This window comes from Molossus molossus, unplaced genomic scaffold, assembly GCF_014108415.1.
Source record: "Molossus molossus isolate mMolMol1 unplaced genomic scaffold, mMolMol1.p scaffold_m16_p_9, whole genome shotgun sequence".
Taxonomy (NCBI): Eukaryota; Metazoa; Chordata; class Mammalia; order Chiroptera; family Molossidae; genus Molossus; species Molossus molossus.
In genome coordinates this window covers 30,627,579-30,646,622 of record NW_023425403.1, presented here as the reverse complement: position 1 = coordinate 30,646,622, position 19,044 = coordinate 30,627,579, and the positions used below count along the sequence as shown (strand labels likewise).

Below are 19,044 nucleotides of genomic sequence, written 5' to 3'. Positions count from 1 at the left end.
AGCGTAAGCACAGCCTCTAAAGCTTTTTTTCCCCATGATTCCAGGTATGTCTGAGTGGATAACCTTCATTATTATCCTGCCTTTACCATCTCACTGTTTTATGCATAAATATAATTTCTATGTGTTGTGTTTTTGTAATAACTCATTCCCTCAGTCAAATAGATATATTACCGCTGAAGATATAAAGAGTTACCAAATATGCCCTGGCTGGTTTGGCTCAACAGTTAGAGTGTCAGCCCGAGGATGAAAGGGTCACGGGTTCAATCCCAGTCAAGGGCACATCCCTGGATTGCAGGTTAGATCCTGGCCCCAGCTGGGGTTGTGTGGAAGGCAACCAATCCACGTGTCTCTCTCACATCAATCTCTCTCTCTCTCTCCCTCTCTTCCACCCTATCTAAAAATCAATGGGAAAATATCCTTGGGTGAGGATTAACAACAACAAAAATAGTTATCAAATATGACTACTTCCTTTAGGAGGTTATCTTCTGATTTGGGTAAAATTGTTTGGAATTTGAATGTCCATGCCCTAATTAAGGCTCTTGAGGGTGAATGCTACGATTGCTCTTAAACATCTGTTCCACCCCATATGATTAGGCTCTGAATCAGCATGGCAGTTCCAGACTCCTTGCCTGTGATTGGCATAGGACTGGTAGTTCTCACACTTGAGATGAAGGGGGAACTCTGGGAAAGTTCTTCTTTCCCTTAAGAGAAAGTCACAGTCACAGGAGACAGACTTCTAGTTAAATGTAGTGGATTAGAAAAATGCCTCTTAACCAAATGAAACTTCATGAAAATGCTAGAAGAGGGATTAAAAACAGTTACATTCATAAGGGCAAATGATGGAAAAAAAGACAAAATTTTGGAAGACAGAAGAGAGATAGATGAGTGATAACTGACTGAATGAGTCCAAGAAAGCAGAAACCTAAGCCAGCAGTAGAGAAACCCTCAGTTGGCACTGCAGAACACCAGAAATCGAAGACGTTGGGCCCTAATGAAATAAGGGGTACATGTAAGGATAAAAGCAAGAAATTTTTGTAATGTCAGTATAACAAGTACTAGGCACCAGATCACCTTTCCTCCTCTAAGCAAAAGACTATGTTGCCTGACTGAAGGGGTCCATTTACCTGTATGCATCAAAGCCCGATGAGAAACAGAGTCTGCAGACAAGAGAGTAAGGATTTATTAATTAAGGAGATGGCACCATGCCTGGCATCACAGGTGAGCATTAGACCTGGCTCCCTGATGCCCTCCAGGGGATAGATTATATAGGGAAGAAAACCATTAATCATGGTGACTAAAGGAGTTAGGTTCATGGTCTCTACTGATTGGTTGATTCTAGAGTAGGGGGTAATTGATCATTGCATCTGGTTTTGACATGAGCCACAGAGTCATTCTGTCTGATGTTGCAAGGGTTTGTTTGGTGGGATCGTTCTGCTTTCCTGGGCCCAGAGCTAAAACACAACTGAGATTTTATTTTTAGTGTGATTGAAAACTGTATCTGTAGTTAATAGACCCAAGAGAATGTTCCTAAGACTACTAGATGCTGACCAGAATCTCATTGTCCTGAGGGCTTGGTGATTAAGCAATAGAGGGAGGTGGATGAGTCAGTGTGCTGGGTGAGGTCAGTTTGAGTCAAAGGAAAAAAAAAATCAAACTAAAAGACCAGATTAAAGAAAATAAAGCCCTGGCCAGTGTGGCTCAGTTGGTTGGAGCATTATCCCATACACCAAAAGGTTTGGATATCTTGGAAACTAACAAAAGGAAACCTCTATAGTTACTGACTAAAGATTCAGATGATGTGAAGGAGATTTTGAGAAGTTACAACACACATTAGATCAAAAGAAGAATGAATGCTGTCTGACTTTGAGACCATGAAACTTGCAGTCATTCAAGCCTATGACCCAGAGCTTAACAAACCCAACACGATCTTACAGGAACAACAAATGGCCTTTAATATTGCTGAGATGTCAGAACCAACCTTATTTCCGCAACCCATGCAGGAGTTCAGGGAGAAAATAAAAGCAATCAAGGAAACTCCTTTACGTCCCTCTGATTTGCCCAGGTTTGATTCTTGGTCAGGGCACATACCCGTTTTGTGTTCAATCCCCAGTCAGAGGACCAATCGTTGTGTCACAGTTACATCAATGATTCTCTCTCTCTCCCTTCCTCTCTCTCTCAAATCAATTAAAAAAGATGTCCTTGCTTGACCAGAATGGCTTAGTTGATTGAGCATTGTCCTGTACACCAAAGAGTTTTAGGTTTAATTCCTGGTCAGGGCACGTACCTGGGTTGCTGGTTTGATCCCCAGTTGGGGACCTTAAGGAAGGCAGCCAATCAAATGTATCTCTCTTTCTCTCTATTCCTCTCTCTAAGCATGTCCTCAGGTGAGGATTAAAAAGGGGGACTTGTGGGCAAATTAGAGGGAGATAAAGGCGTTTCCTTGATTGCTTTTATTTTCTCCCCGAACTCCTGCATGGGTTGCGGAAATAAGGTTGGTTCTGACGTCTCAGCAATGTTAAAGGCCATTTGTTGTTCCTGCAAGATCGTGTTGAGTTTGTTAAGCTCTGGGTCATGGGCTTGAATGACTGCAAGTTTCATGGTCTCACAGTCAGACAGCATTTATTCTTCTTTTGATCTAATGTGTGTTGTAATTTCTCAAAAAATTCATATCATCTGAATCTTTAGTAACTGTAGAGATTTCCTTTTGTTAGTTTCCAAGGTACCCAAGTGAGAAAGAGCATCTCCCCGATGCCAGGTCTCAAAGCTCTGAAAGAGGGACTGGAAGGCCTCTCTTTTCTGAGTAAAGAATAGAAGACATGTTTGGTGTGGTCACCACTGTAGCACAGATTCCAGTAATCAGCTTATCAATCAGGCAGAAAATATTCAGAGGTAGCCCCAAGTGTCCTTCACACACTGGCCTGTTGGGAAAGAACTTAATCTTATACTTCTCCACAATACCCTTCAGGGAGTAATTAACCTCTAGGCTATTGACTTCAGAAGCTGAAGATTCCTCCAGGCATGTGGGGCACTTTAGTGGAGATTACCTCCACAAAGAATTCAGCACACCCTCCTATGGGATCCCTTCTGAGCATTTTTTGCAAAAGTTGTGCGAGCGATGGAAAACTTGTGGATCATCAAACAGATGGCAACAAATTGGGCACTAAGATCTGCAAGCAGCTCCCCCGCATCCTCTGTACCTGCAAGCAGGTATATTGTCAGGGACACTATTTCCTGGAGCAAAGGAATCTGTTTTTGTCCCCCCCACCCCCACCCCACATTGTGACTGACAATCAAAGGAGGCTGCGTTCCCCAGGAGAGGGAAAGGGTGAGGGAAGGCAGGAGTCCTTTCTGTGTTTCAAACCCCCACCACCCACAGTGGGCCTGGAAGAGGGGAGGTTCCCTCACTGCTCTCTTCTCTTCCTTCCAGAGGGGCTGTGTGCACTACCCCCAACCCCAAGTGAGGTGCCTAAAGCAGCTGAGAGCAGGGAGCTGGGAAGCAGAAGTTTTGGGTTTCTTTTTAATTGCTCTGCTTGGTATTTGTAGTCATTTCTGAATCTAATGTTTTTCATAAGTCCTAGAAAATTCTCAGCCATTACCATTATATATTGCATCATCTCTCTTCTTTTTATCTTCTCCTTCTGGACTACCAATTAGAAGTATTTTAGACCTTCCCTATCTTCCATGTCTCTTAATATCTCTCATATTTTCTCTTTGTCTCTGTGGGAGCTAAAAAAATACTTTCCCTCCCACTTTCTAAGTTCTTTTAGCGAAGCTAATAATCAAGTTAATAGAAGCAGATTAACAGGGGGGAAAAAATCAAATTTTAATACATATACATGGAGCTTTCACATATACATAAAAATTCCACACAGTGATGTTATCAGGTGGGGAGATCTCCTTGTCCCATCTGGTTGCTGGTAGGAGTGGGGTTGTTGAGGATGAGATATTGTAGAAAGCTTTATTTCTGTGGAGTTAAATCCCTGAGTTTCCAAGGTCCCCTCTCCCTCCATCCTGCCATGAAAGAAGTATAGCTGTGTCCTTAGAAAGTTAGGATTAAAGCCATTGCCCAAAGTTTCCATTCTATGTTGGAGCACAGTACAGTCCAGCATCAGGCTAGCTTAGCTTGTGTTCCCAGCTGCAGTCTATCCATCCATTGTGTGTGGTGTCCATGTGTCTTCTAGGAACATGGGCAAATGCAAGGAAGCAGGAGCAAAACCAGGGGAACAAGAGAAAAATGAGAGAGAATTCCTTTGTCTGGGGATTTTAACCTTCTATGATTTCACATACTTGAAGTGGCCCTGTCCCACCTAGCCAATTTTCTTTGTTTCCAGGTTAGACTGACAGACATCTTTCCATCCTCACCTGACATTACTGCACATGTGCCTAGCTCCCCTTTGTTGGAGCCCTTCCCCCAGTGATTTTCAGGGAACAAGCTGGTGGTTCCCTGGGAGTGGGAAGTTGAAGCTTTCTTGTGAAGCTGCCCAGATGGCCATGCTTATAATGTCTGGCCTCCCTTTGCTCCATTCCTATTATTAATAACTAGCTAATTACAATGGTAACAAAGAGACAATTTATTAAGTTGTGAAAGGCCGAGGTCTGGCCTCGGAACAAGCACATGCTTTGTACTGTAATGAATTAGATGTTGTCATCTGAACTGTTTACTTAAAAAATAGATGTTTGGCCATTTGAAATACTTTTACCAAGCAAAGTTAGTTAGGTTAATGATATATTTCTGGACCACTTTTGGAAAAAACAACAATGTAACCAAAGTTGGAGACTCATGAGCCAAGGGAAGTCTTATCAACAGTCTAAAGTTGACTTTTCTTTCTACCTAATCCTTTTCTCCAAAGGTCATTTTTTATTGTTTCTGGGAGGACTTGAATAGATAAGAGCTTCTAAATGTTCTGTGAATTCCTTCAGGGAGAAAATGGCCCTCCTTTGGCTTTTACTATCTTACCTCCCACACACATTAGTCATTAAAATGCTTCTCTCTGTAGATCAGTGTTTGAGAAAGGATTGTCTGAAACTTGTTTGGTAAAAATTAGAGTTTCTGGGGGCCAAGACCCTGACATTTGCATTCATATTTTAAAATCTCCAGATAAATATTATACTCCTGCAAGTTTTAGAACCTTCCAGAATTTTAATGTATATGAGGATATGAATCACTATTATTTATCTCAGTAACCTCTCCCTCTACGTCAATACCTTACATGTAGAATATACTCTGGGAATACTTTTAAATAAAAATAAAACATTAAATGTACAGTTCAAACATACAATATATTAGGCTGAACCATACCAAATTATCACTTTTGTAGGTCAAAACAGTTGAATAACAGCAATTCCTTTGGTTCAACCTAGTATTTGTTAGGGAAAGTGAAAAATAGTCTTTCCAATTGTCTCAACTGAACTGTAAGATGTTAAATGAATTAGCTCTCTTAGTTTTAAACTTTCTGGACAGCATATGAAAGCTAATTAAACATATAATTCAAGTCTTAAGTTATAAATTCTTTAACTTTAAAGTATAAAAATTAGTAGTATACCATGAGCTTGCATAAGGTTCTAAAATTTTTATTATAAGTCATGAAAGCATTGGATTCAAAGAGAACACTGGATTTTAAAACTTTAAATGTCTTAAGTGAATTAAATGAATGCATTTCAATTCTTTTCAAGTCCTTGAAATATTCATAGAAACTACTTATACATTTTTTTAAATGAAAAGTCTAATATGTCAACAAACACAGAATGAGGTAGAAGTAAATGTTCCATATTGTTAATCCCTTATACGAGCTTTTCAGTGGTTTTTTGTTTTTGTTTTTGTTTGCCCAAAGACCAATTTGTTAGCTTATCATTCAATTTCCTTCAAAATCTTACTGTAAGCTATCCATCCATTGTGTCATCTGACGCCTCAAACAAGTAGCCAAATTGGTCTACTTACCCTCTCCAGGTACCCCTTCTTTCTCAATTCTTTGTTTTTTTCTTCTGCCTGGAATTCTATTAGTTGCTTTAGGGTTTATAGTATACAACTTTAACTTATCACAGTCTATCTTCAAGTAATATTATACAATTTCATATATAGTATCAATATTATTATTATTATTATTATTTTTTAATCCTCATCCAAGGACATTTTTCCATTTTTAGAGTGGGAGGGAGAGAGAGGAAGAGAGAGAGGTAAACATCGATGTGAAAGGGACACATCGAATGGCTGCCACCCACACGACCAACCAGGGCCAGGGACAAACTGCAACCGAGGTACGTGCCCTTAGCGGGAACCAAACCCGGGTCTCTCGGACTGCAGGCGGACGCTCTAACCGCTGAGCCAAACCGGCCAGGGCTATAGTATCAATATTATAACAAAGTACTTCCATTTTTCCTCTCCTGACCTTTGTAATATTATTGTCATGCATTTCATATTCACATGTTACAACCTCCACAATAGAATTTTTTTTTTTATCCTCACCCGAGGATATTTTTCCATTTTTTTTACAGATAGAGTGGGAGGGAGAGAGAGGAAGGGAGAGAGAGAGAGAAACATCGACATGAAGGGACACATCGAGTGGCTGCCACCCGCACGACCAACCAAGGCCGGGGACAAACTGCAACCGAGGTACATGCCCTTAGCGGGAACCGAACCCAGGTCTCTCCAGACCGCAGGCCGACGCTCTAACCGCTGAGCTAAACTGGCCAGGGCCACAATAGAATTTTTAAATTTATGCTTTGAAAAGGTGATTGCATCTGTCTGGTGTGGCTCAGTGGTTGAGCATCGACCCATGCACCAAGAGGTTGCTGGTTCAATTCCCGGTCGGGACACATGCCCAGGTTGTGGGTCGGATCCCTGTTGGGGGGCATGCAGAAGGCAGCCTATCAATGTTCTCTCTTATTGATGTTTCTATCTCTCTCTCTCTTTCCCTTCATCTCTAAAATCAATAAAGAAAAATTTTTTTTTTACCATTTACCAAGCTGTTTGTGTAGATTCGGTTTCTATCTGGTACTATTTTCCTTCTGCTTGAATAACATTCATTAAAATTTATTGTAAGATAGATTTGCTGATGATGACAGTTTTCCTGCTTTTATATGTGTGCAAAAATATTTATTTCCTTTTTGCTTGTGAAATTTATTTTTGCTGGAAATAGAATTCTATATTGACAGCATTTTTTTCTTTCAGTACTGTAAAGATATTGCTCCATCATCTTGTGGCTTGCATCATTTTTGGCAAGAAGTCTGTTATTAATCTTACTTTGTTACCTTGTACATAATGTCTTTTATCTGTTAATGGTTTTAAGTAATATGATTATGTTGTACTTTAGTGTGTTTTTCTTCATGTTTCTTGTGCTTGGTGTTTCTTGCTCTTCTTGAATTTATATATTTATATTTTTATCAAATTTGGAAAAACTTTAAGAATTATTTCTTTAAATATTTTTCTGTCTCCCCTCACCCCACTTCAACACAGCATGAAGAATCTAGTTACATCTGTAGTAGGCATCCAAGACTTAAGGTGAGCCCTAAATCAAATGACGTGTTTTTATAAGAGAACGGAGAGGGAGATTTGAACAGAGACAGAGGGAAGAAAGTCATATGAAGATAGAGGCAGAGATTGGAATTATGCTGCCACAAACCAAAGATTCCTGACAACCATCAGAAGCTAGAAGAAAGGCATGGAACAGATTCTTCCTCAGATCTCTTACAAGGCACCAACCTTGCTAACATCTCGATTTCAGACTTCTTGCCTCCGAAATTGTGAGAGAATAAATTTTTGTTGTTTTAAGTCACTTAATTTATGGTAATTTGTTATTCCAGCCATCAGAATGAATACAGTGCCACAGTTTTCTTTTAGCTGTCTGAGTATAGGTGGAGTGTGTAAGAGTGTTTTGAAAAGAAAAAAAAATTGGATTGAGAAATATCTACTTTCTTTAAAAAAAATTTTTATTAATTGATTTTAGATAGAGAGGAAGAGAGAGATAGTAACATCAATGAGAGAGAACATCAATTGGTTGCTTCCTGCATGCCCCCCACTGGGGATTTGGCCCATAACCTAGTCATGTGCCCTGACCAAGAATCAATCTGGTGACCTCCTGGTTCATGGGTTGACGCTCAACCACTAAGACAGGCTATCTGTACTTTCTAACTAAGTTTGCTAGATAATTATTTGATGATATTAAATAATATCATTGCAACATAGTGTATTATACAAAGTTAAAGCATTCTAAAAAACTATTATACAAACACAATTTTTCTTCTGTGGAGTAAGGAACTAAGTAAGCAGAGAGGATTGACATATGACTTCACCAAAACAATCTACATAATATCACCTTGTCAGTGTACACTATATGTTTAGTTTTATGGTAGATATGCAGTATTTATCAAGTTTATTTTTCAGAAACTCTTCCTTTGAATTTGTCAAATCAAAATACCACCAATGATAAAGAAAACCAAAGCTGAGTTTATTCCTTCTTGGGCAAGAGACAACTACATCACTCAAAACAAAACAACAAACAGTGAGTCTCCCTGAACAGAAATTGTAATGGCTAAATATAGGACACAAAGGAGGCACACCAAATAAGGCAAGATTCTGAGTTCAGGCCTCCAGTTGACTCACTCTGCAGATTGTAGATTCTTATTTGCAATTGGTCATTACAAGAGTGAGCACAGTTCTCAAGGAACTCTGGGATTGGTAGTTTAAGGCTCTTGTAGCCTCCAGGGTCACATTGTAGGCAAATTAATATGTGTATGATTAGAGGCTTGGTGAAATTTTTCTTTAACAAATTCAAATAGGTGAAGATACTTTTAAAAAAGATACAAAGTTTACATTATAGGTCTAACCATCTGAGCACCCATCAGTTCATAATTGAATGCATTAAAATAATTTTTGTGATCAAAGTTACGACTAAACTACAGAACAACCATCATTCAAAGCCGCCTGAAATCAAGCTGAATGGAAGTCCTACAACTACAAAATTAAAGAAGCCACATCGAGAGACTGGAGTACCTGTCTCTCAAACTACACGCTGTATATTCATCAAGATTAGTAATTAACCGCCCTGGCCGGTTTGGCTCAGCGGTTAGAGCGTCCACCTGCGGTCCGGAGAGACCCGGGTTCGGTTCCCGCTAAGGGCATGTACCTCGGTTGCAGTTTGTCCCCGGCCCTGGTTGGTCGTGTGGGTGGCAGCCACTCGATGTGTCCCTTTCACATCGATGTTTCCCTCTCTCTCTCTCTTCCTCTCTCTCCCTCCCACTCTATCTGTATAAAAAATGGAAAAATGTCCTCAGGTGAGGATTAAAAAAAAGATTAGTAATTAACCTGTTAATCCACGTTCTTCAGAAAAACTTGACATTGCTACAATGAAAAAGAACGGGGAGAAAACATGTCTGAATCCAGACTCTAAGATCATCAAGAATATACTGAAAGCAATGAGGAAGAAAAGGTCTAAAAGATCTTCTCGAACACAGAGAGAAGCATAATCACTGCACTACTGATAAGGATGGACCATCGGTTCCTTATAGACGGTGTATGTCAAGCCCAAATTGTCCCTGGATTGCAGTTCTCCTAAAAGGTGACCAACCACAGTCACCAGATTAGCTGCTATTACTCCTGCAGGGAAGTGGATGATGGTTCATCATCCTGAGATGTTCAGTAGTAACTCTACCCTGGTACTTATACTATAAGCTATGTTTACGTGCTACATTCTTAGTGAATGTGCCAAGTCCTAGCCCTCATCTTTCCTACCTTTTAAATGTTATTAAGAGATCTTTCTCCCTCTGGGCTTAGCAGAGTTCTTAGAATCTCAAATAACTAAAAGGAATAAAATAAAAATGATAACACAATCTGCTTTTTAAAGAAAGATCTTTACCCCCTGGGCTTCTTTCTACTGCCATACTCCATACTGGTGGTTATATGTTTATATATATTTCAAAATATGTAGAAGCAGCTAAAAATGTCTGAAAATATATGTGAAAACAGTATTATTTAATGAAAAACTATACAAGGTAGAATTCTTAGATATATATGTTTCTTATATTTTTTTCAGTGTTTATGAAATAAGTTGTGTAATTAAATACTTCATATGTTGTCTGGCTGGTGTGGCTCAGTGGTTGAGCATTGACCCATGCACCAAGAGGTCATCAGTTCGGTTTCTGGTCAGGACACATGCCCAGGTTGTGGGCTGGATCCCCAGTGGAGAGCATGCAGAAGGTGGCCAATTGATGTTCTCTCTAATTGATGTTTCTCTCTCTTCCTCTCATTTCCTCTCTCTCTAAAATCAATAATAAAAAAAAAAAATTAGTCCGGCTGGTGTGGCTCAGTGGTTGAGTGTCAACCCATGCACCAAGATGTTGCCAGTTCGATTCCTGGTCAGGACACATGCCCAGGTGGTGGGCCTGATCCACAGCAGGGGGCATACAGGAGGTGGCCAATCGATGTTCTCTCTCATCGATGTTTCTATCTCTCTCTCCCCCTCACTTCCTCTCTCTCTAAAATCAATAAAGGGAAAAAAAATTTAAAATAAAATTATTTTATTATTAATATTAGACACAGGCATCCAAACAATATATTAAACCCATGTTAGCAAGTTTGGAATTGCAGTCCTTTGATGGAAAAAATATTTCTCTTTAGCAAGAGATACTGTTCCTTCAAATATTAGCACTAACTTCTTTATGAGAACTTGGAGGGAGCTCATGTTTTCATATTAAAAATATCCATATATGAATTATTTAATCAGTTTGAGACTTTTCCAAATTAGCCAAATTCAAGACACTCAGAGAGGTATTTGGGGGAATTTTCTAGAGAAATACCACCTCTGTATGTTTTCAAAGTTTTGAGACTAAAATTTTAAACTATGCAAAGTGATAAGTAGTTCTACAATCTAAATAGAACTTTCATGTGTCCCCAGAAGACTTATTTTAAATATTTTCTCAAGAAATATAAGTTTTCTGTGATTTAATATCTCAAGATAATATCTGAATTAAATGATAAAATTCAAGATTTAAGGTAGCTGCTCTAAGATATAAAAGATGGAAGCCAGTATAAGGGTACACTGTAGTTTTCAACTAATTTCACTCTGTGGATGTGTTTATTTTTAGCTTGTTTTAGGTAACTGTACACTTCCTTTTCCACAAGTTTGGTTTCCTATCTCTTCTCCATCTGACTTTATTTCTGAGTAATGGCCTGTTGAGTGGCTCCAACAGGCAGGAGATAGCTCTGAGAGGATTTTGCTGTCCCCTGTGGGGAGTCCCCCATTCCTCTGTCTTCACTCCCTCCAGTACCTTCATATTGGTTGCTTCTGGATATTGGTAATGTCCCCCTCTCTCAGGATGGCATTCAGGCCTCTGCCTTTAAGGTTTGGGGAAGAAGGAAGTGTTCTGTTGCCTAGACTCCAGGAAAGAGAGTGCCTAGTGGGCACCTCTTCTGGCATTGCAAGATGGTGTGTGTGTGTGTGTGTGTGTGTGTGTGTGTGATTTTCTGGCACTCTGCTGTCCAGATCTCTCTTCCACTACCTCTGACCTTAGGGCAGCTGTGGTGTTAGGAAGACAGCCAAGTTCAGCAAAGTATCAGGAAAGCCTGGGGCAGAAGCTCCCACACGCGCATTAACAGCAACCTGGATAACAGGGCAGCTTTGACAGTGCCCTGTATGACAGTGAGGTTACTCTGGTGTGATCAGGATCTTATGATTAATTTGATCTCAGTTATATTTGAACTAGTGAAACTTAACCCACATGAGTTCTATCCATTATTATCTTTACCTCCCTGTCCCTTAAAAAATATAAGGCTGAGATAACATTTAAGACTGGTAAGAGCCTGGCCAGTATGGCTTAGTGGCTTAAGTGTCAGCCCATGGACTGAGAAGTCCCAGTAAGGGCACATGCCCAGGTTGTGAGCTCGATCCCCAGTAGGAGGCATGCAGGAGGCAGCCGATAGATGTTTCTCTCTCTCTAAAAAATCAATAAAAACTTTTTTTTTTTTTGCATTTATCTTAAGATGGAACTGGAAGGAGAGGGAGGAAGAGAGAGACACATCGAGTGCTCGCCACCCACATGACCCCAACTGGGTCCGGGGACAAGCTGCAACCAAGGTTCGTGCCCTTAGAGGGAACTGAACCTGGGACTCTGGTCCATGGGCCAACGCTCTAACCACTGAGCCAAACTGGCCAGGGCATAAAAACATATTTTTTTAAAAAAATCCCTGGCCAGTTTGGCTCAGCAGTTAGAGCATTGGCCTGCAGACCAAAGAATCTCAGGTTTGATTTCGGTCAAGGACATGTATTTTGGTTGTGGTTGGGTCCCTGGCCCTGGTTGGAGTCATGCAGGATGCAACCAGTTGATGTGTCTTTCTCACATTGATGTTTCTCTCTTTCTTTCTCTCCCTCTCTCTCTCCCCCCTCCCACTTTATCTGAAGATAAATGGAAAAAAATATCCTGGGGTGCCCTGGCCGGTTTGGCTGAGCAGTTAGAGTGTCAGCCCGTGGTCCAGAGAGACCTAGGTTTAGTTCCTGCTAAGGGTACATACCTTGGTTGTAGTTTGTCCCCGGCCCCGGTTGGGGTCGTCTGGGTGGCAGCCACTCGATATGTGTCTCTCACATCGATGTCTCTCTCTCTCTCTCTCTCTCTCTCTCCCCCCCCCCCTCCTTTCCTCTTGCTCTATCTGAAGATGAATGCAAAAAGTGTCCTTGGGTGAGGATTAAAAAAAAAAATTCTGGGGTGAGGATTTGAAAAAAAAACCCACAAAACTGGCTAGAAAGGAAAGTCTGAAGAGTTACTTTGGAACTGGTTTTTAATGTTTCTTCTTTGTGAACAAAGAATGTTCTGTATAGTATAGATTCTTTGTTACTTGTGGAGACATTTTTGGGTTCTAATAAAAGGTCAATTTTTGCAAATGTTCCACGGGTTCTTGAAAAATAAAGGTGTATTTTCTACATTTCAGCATTGATCACTGTGCCCAGAGCATAGTAGAACTTCACAACTACCAATGTTGAATTAGCTTTTTCAGATGAAATACAGTGCCTGTATAGCAACTTCAGAATCTCTCTAATATTTTTGTTTTGTGACATACAATTTTGTGTGGACACATTATGTCCCAAAAATGTCTAACTCTATAACATCACAGAAGATCATGCAGCCTCTGGAAGAGCTCCTCAGATGTGGTGTGCAGGCCACCTGTATCAGGACCACCTGGGGAACTTTTTAAGTCCATGGGCCAACGCTCTAACCGCTGAGCCAAACTGGCCAGGGTGACCTTGGCAACTTTTTTCAAATGCAGTTTCCAGGTCTCATCCTAGGAACACTGAATCAGAATTTCTGAGAATGGTGCCTGGAATCTGATCATTAAAGACTGCCTTCCACCCTTTGTTCTTAGGCACATTAAAATTTGAGAACTACTAATCAAGAATCATCATATAAGACTTTTCATCTTTGAAAGAATAAGCAGTCTGTATCCTTTATGTAAAAATGGTCACACTTTCGGGGACTCCTCACTTGTCTCCAGCGTCTGTTATACCATTGAAACACTGTTCTCTAGAAAAGACTATCAGTGTGCATTATCCCTACAGCAGGTCAGTAGCTGCTGTTATATACATGCTCTAATTAAATATGGACCACAACCCTGTGAGATGCTGGAGTGGGATGAAGGTGCTCCGCCCCAGGTATGTCCCTGTCCCAACCCCTGATATGAGTGAATGTTTCCTTCTTTGGGAAAGGGTCTCTGAAGATGTAATTAAGTTAAAGATCTTGAGATGAGTTCATCCTGGATTACCAGTGGGACCTAAATTGAATGACCGACTTCCTTATAAGAGACAAAAGAGGAGAAGGCACATGTAGAGAGAAGAAGGCCATGTAACAAATGACAGAGACTGGAGTGATGCAGCCACAAACCAAGGGACGCTTGGAGCTGTTGTGGCAGAAATTTGGTTGGCGGGAAGAGACAGCCTGCACACTGCACGCACTCAGAGGATTAGAAAAGTACTGTTTAATGCGCACCGGTGCTGTCCCAGCCAAGTCACCTCCAAAGGCCGAGCCCTGAGCCCAGGTTCCAGCCGCCTTTTATACATGATAAGCCTCTGGGCATTTGGGGGCCTTCTAGTTCCTCTGTAGTTCAGGCTTGGCCAAAGTACAGGAATTACATTACAAAAACCAAGGCTGGGGTTGCTGCACTGCCTAAGGGGCTGCACCTGGCCCTTCTCACAAAAGCCAGGGGCGGGGTCTTTGCACTGAGAGATGAGGGGTTGGCTGTGTCCGGTAGGGGCGGGGGTCTTATCTGCCTTGCCTTCTCAGAGCCACCAGAAGGTGGAAGAGAAGAGTCAAGGAAGGATTCTCTCCTGCAGCCTTCAGAGCGAACATGGCCCTGCTGACACCTTGTTTTTGGATTTCCGGCCTCTAGAACATTGAAAAAAAAGAATTCTCTGTTTTAAGCCACTAAGTTTGTGCTACATTAGTACCAGCTAATACAGACTGGTACTATTATTCCCATTTACAACCATATAGCTGGGTCTGCTGCTGTGGAACACATTTGTTATAATAGCCACTGGGTCCTAAGAAAATGGTAACCTTGAGTTGATTTTTCCTTTCAGGGAATTTATGACCTAAGTACATTCTTTTCTACCTTGTTGGACCCAAACATAATTACTGCCCATTTAGTGAAGTGAAAAGGCTGGAGAGAAATTACAGAATTCCCAAAAGTCTGTGTGGAAATTATTCTGTGAGGAGGGGAATGGCCCACTATGCCCTTCACTGGTACTAAGCTGAGTGACATTCACTGCACAGCCGCACCAACAACTCGGAAGACATGGATGTGGCTGTACCCCCACTCTCCCGGAGTTGGGGGCCTGCCTGATGCCAGCCTGTGCTTCAGCAGGCCGATCTCCTGGCCTTTCACTTCTGTCTGGCGTTGTGTCCACCATTTTAACTCCCTTTACAAATTAGTCTTGGTCTCCTCAGCTCATGTGAGGGATCCGCGGTGAATGACAAGAAAGTTAGTGCTAACCATGTCCCATTTCCATAACAACTCTCTAAAAATATGTTGAATTTATAAAGTATTTGTGGATCTAAAAGCACTTGGGTGTAGCTTTAAGGTTAAAGCACTGACCTTAGATTCACAGACCTGGCCTGGAACCCTAACTCAGCCATTTGGTAGCTGGGATGGACAGGGGTCTTAAAGCAACTTACTCACTGCCAGGGTATCAGGGTCCTCACCCACGAAAGTGAGTCTCACTTCATGGGGGGGGGGGGGCTGTGAGGATTAAAAGAGAATATAAAGGGCTTGTCATGGTTAGGGTTAGGGTTTGGAAGTATTGAGAGAGAGCTATAGTTATTGTTCAAAGTCTTAACATTTCACCACAGTTTTGACTTTCTTTTGCTGCTTTTCCCCACCCCAGGTTCTAAGGCTTTCCCCGTTTCTTAAAATTTAGGTGGACAAAATGTGGACACTGTAGGGTTAATTTTAGCCTCTCTTATGAACTATTGATTAAATGTTTCCTTGTGGTCTAAAATTAGCATTTAATTTGAATACTTGCCCTACTGCTGTTTTATTTTTTCTGCTTGGGAAATGTCAAGTGGGATGGGTGTGAAATACTCCTGACCAGGGTTATTGAACATGTGAGAGTTTTAATGAGAGCAGTTTTAAAAAAACAGCAACAAAAAACAAGCATATGGGATCATTGAATTATTGATGATGTTTTTGCTGCTGTGAACTTATCAATAATATATGTTTAAAGGGTTATTTCCTTTACATTTCTTTAGGGACAACTAAAGAGTATTTTTGTTTGAGTTTAAAGAGAACTGACAGTTGGAGAAAGGTCAACACAATGTTCATTCATGCAGTTTCTATGCCCAAATCCCCTGAAACTTCAAATAAGAAATGTTTTATATAACCACACTAAATAGTCGCCCTTATTTTTAGAGCAGAATAAGGCAATAGATTTAACTGAGCAAGGGCGTGGGGGTGGGGAGGCTTGACATAATATTAAAGACAGAAGTTTTGTATTAAACAGTATCACTTTTTTTTCTTAGAAAGCCTCCAAATTGAAGTTAGCTTCTGTGAACAAAAACAAGAAATGTACCCAACAGTTATTCTCTGAAGCCTATCAATTTCTTGACACACTAGGTGTTTAGAATATGTTATTCTAAAAAAGAGTGACACAGAGTGATGGGGCACAGATATTGGGAAAATACTGAAACCAGGTGTGATTCCTTTCCACCCAGAGTTGCCCTCCATGGGTCTGGGACTGCCCAGGAATTATAGGTCATGTTTTGTTTGATATGCATATGGGTGTGGGGGAGAGGGATAAGATCCATTGTTTTCATGAGATTTGTGAGCTTGAAAAAAATTAAGATCCACTGCTTCTTCCTTTTTCCTTTTGGAAGTGGCAAAGAGGGATGAGGAGGTCAAAGGCAGTGGTGGGGGCTGAGGGGAAGCGTTAAAGGAGGAAGGGAGAAACTGAAGCTCTTCTGATGCTGATGAACTTCTCACCTCCTTTCAACCGTGAGTAGCACTGGTTCAACAATACCCTAAAAAACTGATCACCAGAATATGAATGTGAAACAGTATCCAGCATCATTAGGAAAAGAAAGTATTTAAATCTTTTGTTTCTTGAATTACATTTTCATTGTTATTTTTGAAAGTGTGCTTATTTGTATATTTGGTTTTAACTTCTAGCTGCAATTTTCAGAAAGGGTTTGAAGCAGGATATAAACCTATAATTCAATTCTAATGATGAGGGGATAGTTTAAATGTTTTCATTGAGCCCTGGCCGGTTTGGCTCAGCAGTTGGAGCATGGGCCTGTGGTTCGGTTCCCGCTAGGGGCACGTACCAAAAGAAAAAAGAAAAAAGAGCCCTGGCCAGTGTGGCTAAGATGGTTGAGCACTGTCCCATGCACCAAGAGGTCACAGGTTCGATTCCTGGTCAGGGCACATGTCCAGGTTGTGGGCTCAATCAGAGACAGCTGATTGATGTTTCTCCTCCCTTCCTCTCTCTTTAAAATCAATAAAAAAATATTTTTTTTTAAAAAAGAAATGTTTTCATTGAATGAGATAATGTATTTTCTTTACTAGCATTTAAAATATATTCTTTCTTTAATTTCAGGCCCTGACTGTTACTTGTGTTACCTATTTGTGGTGGTAAGAGAGTGAGTGAACATTACATGAAAAGTTGGGTAGGGAGAGATTAAATTATTTATGTTACTTAATTTAGTCACATTTTTCTGCTGAGGACAGGGTAGAGGGAGCTTAAGTTAACTTGCCCAAAGTCCCCCAAGTGAGTATCAGGACTAGAATTCAAATCCAGGACTGTCTGACTCCAAAGTTCATATTCTTTCTTCTGCATCTGTCACCTCTGGTGCAGGTCCCCTGTGCCCTCCGTTCATAAAGTCCCCTTGTCCTCCTGCTCTGCACCCTGGCACTCCAGCACAGAGTTAGCATGTTTCTGGAAGAAAGTAAGAGCTAATTGGGGCTCATTCCAGAAGATACCTCCTCTAGAGTCATTCTTTAAACTGAAAGGTGGTGGCTACAGAGAAGGATTGTTGGATAAAACAAAGACATGAAGCAACAGTTTTCTTGAAAGACAGTGGTCTATGTCTGTAAGAAAGTATGAAGAACAAGTCAATGAAAGCCTGAGCAATAGAAACAGGTGAGGGTGGTGTTGGTGATTTGGAAAACAGCCAACTTGATTTGGGTTTTACTCTAAAAACTAGTGAGGCATGTTCCCATTTTGGGTGTGTGTAGTAGCATTTTAACCATTGTGGTAAAGTGTTGTTCAGAATTTTTCTCTTTATCACCTTAGGTTCTCTCTAAACTCCACAGGACACTTTAGCCAAGGACCAAAGCCCATCTGCTCTGGGGAGAAATTGAGTAACATCTTAAGATAACATAGCTGAAGCACCTAGCCCAGTGCCTGGTTTCAATGTGGTGCTAAATAAATGCTAGTTCCTCCTTTGTTCCCTCAAGAGATATGAGGCTAACAGAATTTTGAGGGAAGTCTTTAATCTGAACTCTGTGGAATTGCAAAGTATGCTATATTTGTGATATCATAGAATGTTTGGATGGGAAGGGCCTGAGGGATCATCTTCAGGGCTAACTCTTTTTCTTTTCTTTTCTTTCTTTTTTATTAACTCATCTTTATTGTTGAATGTATTACAGATATTTCTCCCCATTGACCCCCCCATCTTTTTCTTTTTTGAGGTATAATTGACAAATAAAATAGTATGTATTTAAGGTGTATAGTGTGATGATTTGATATACATTGTGAAGTGATTATTGCAATGAAGCTAAATAGCATATCCATCACCTCACTTAGTTATCATTTGTGTGTATATGTGTTAAAAACATTTAAGATTTTTCTCTTAGCAAATTTAAAGTATACAATAGTCATTATTCTGCATATTAGACCACCAGAACTTATTCATCTTTTTTTTTTTTAAGAATTTTAGAGAGAGTGGAAGGGAGAGAGAGAAACATCAATGTGAGAGCAAACATCTATCGGCTGCCTCCCGCATGCCAACTACCAGAGATTGAACCCAAAACCTGGGCATGTGATCTGGCTGGGGATTGAACCAGGAATCTTTCAGTGCTTGGACTGACACCCAACCAACTGAGCCACACCGGCCAGGGCAAACTTATTCATCTTAAAACTGTAAGTTCATACCCTTTGACTGACATCTTCCCATTACTCCCACCCCTCAGCTTCAAGCAGCCACTCTGCTTCTGTGAGTTTAACTTTTTTAGGTTCCACATATAAGCGAGACCATATAGTATTTGTCTTTCTCTGTCTGGTTTATATCACTTAATATAATGTCCTCCAGTTTCATCCATATTATCACAAATGGCAGGATTTCCTTCTTACTCATAGCTTAATAATGTGTGTGTGTGTGTGTGTGTGTGTGTACACACATATTTGATGACAAGGATGTTTAAATAAACATAGAACTATCCAGGTGGCATCCTGTATTCATATTATTCCTCTCATTTTCAGACATCTAATCTCTAGCCCTGAATGGTGATCACTAACCTAGCAGCCCTGCAGACAGACAAAAGCAAATAAATTCTATAAGCCACTCTTATTA

General features: G+C 40.6%; 1 pseudogene; it reads right to left on the bottom strand.

The window, feature by feature from the left end:
• Positions 1-2,391: 2,391 nt before the first annotated feature.
• On the bottom strand, positions 2,392-7,257 carry LOC118622337 (annotated as a pseudogene).
• Between the last annotated feature and the right edge of the window lie 11,787 nt (positions 7,258-19,044).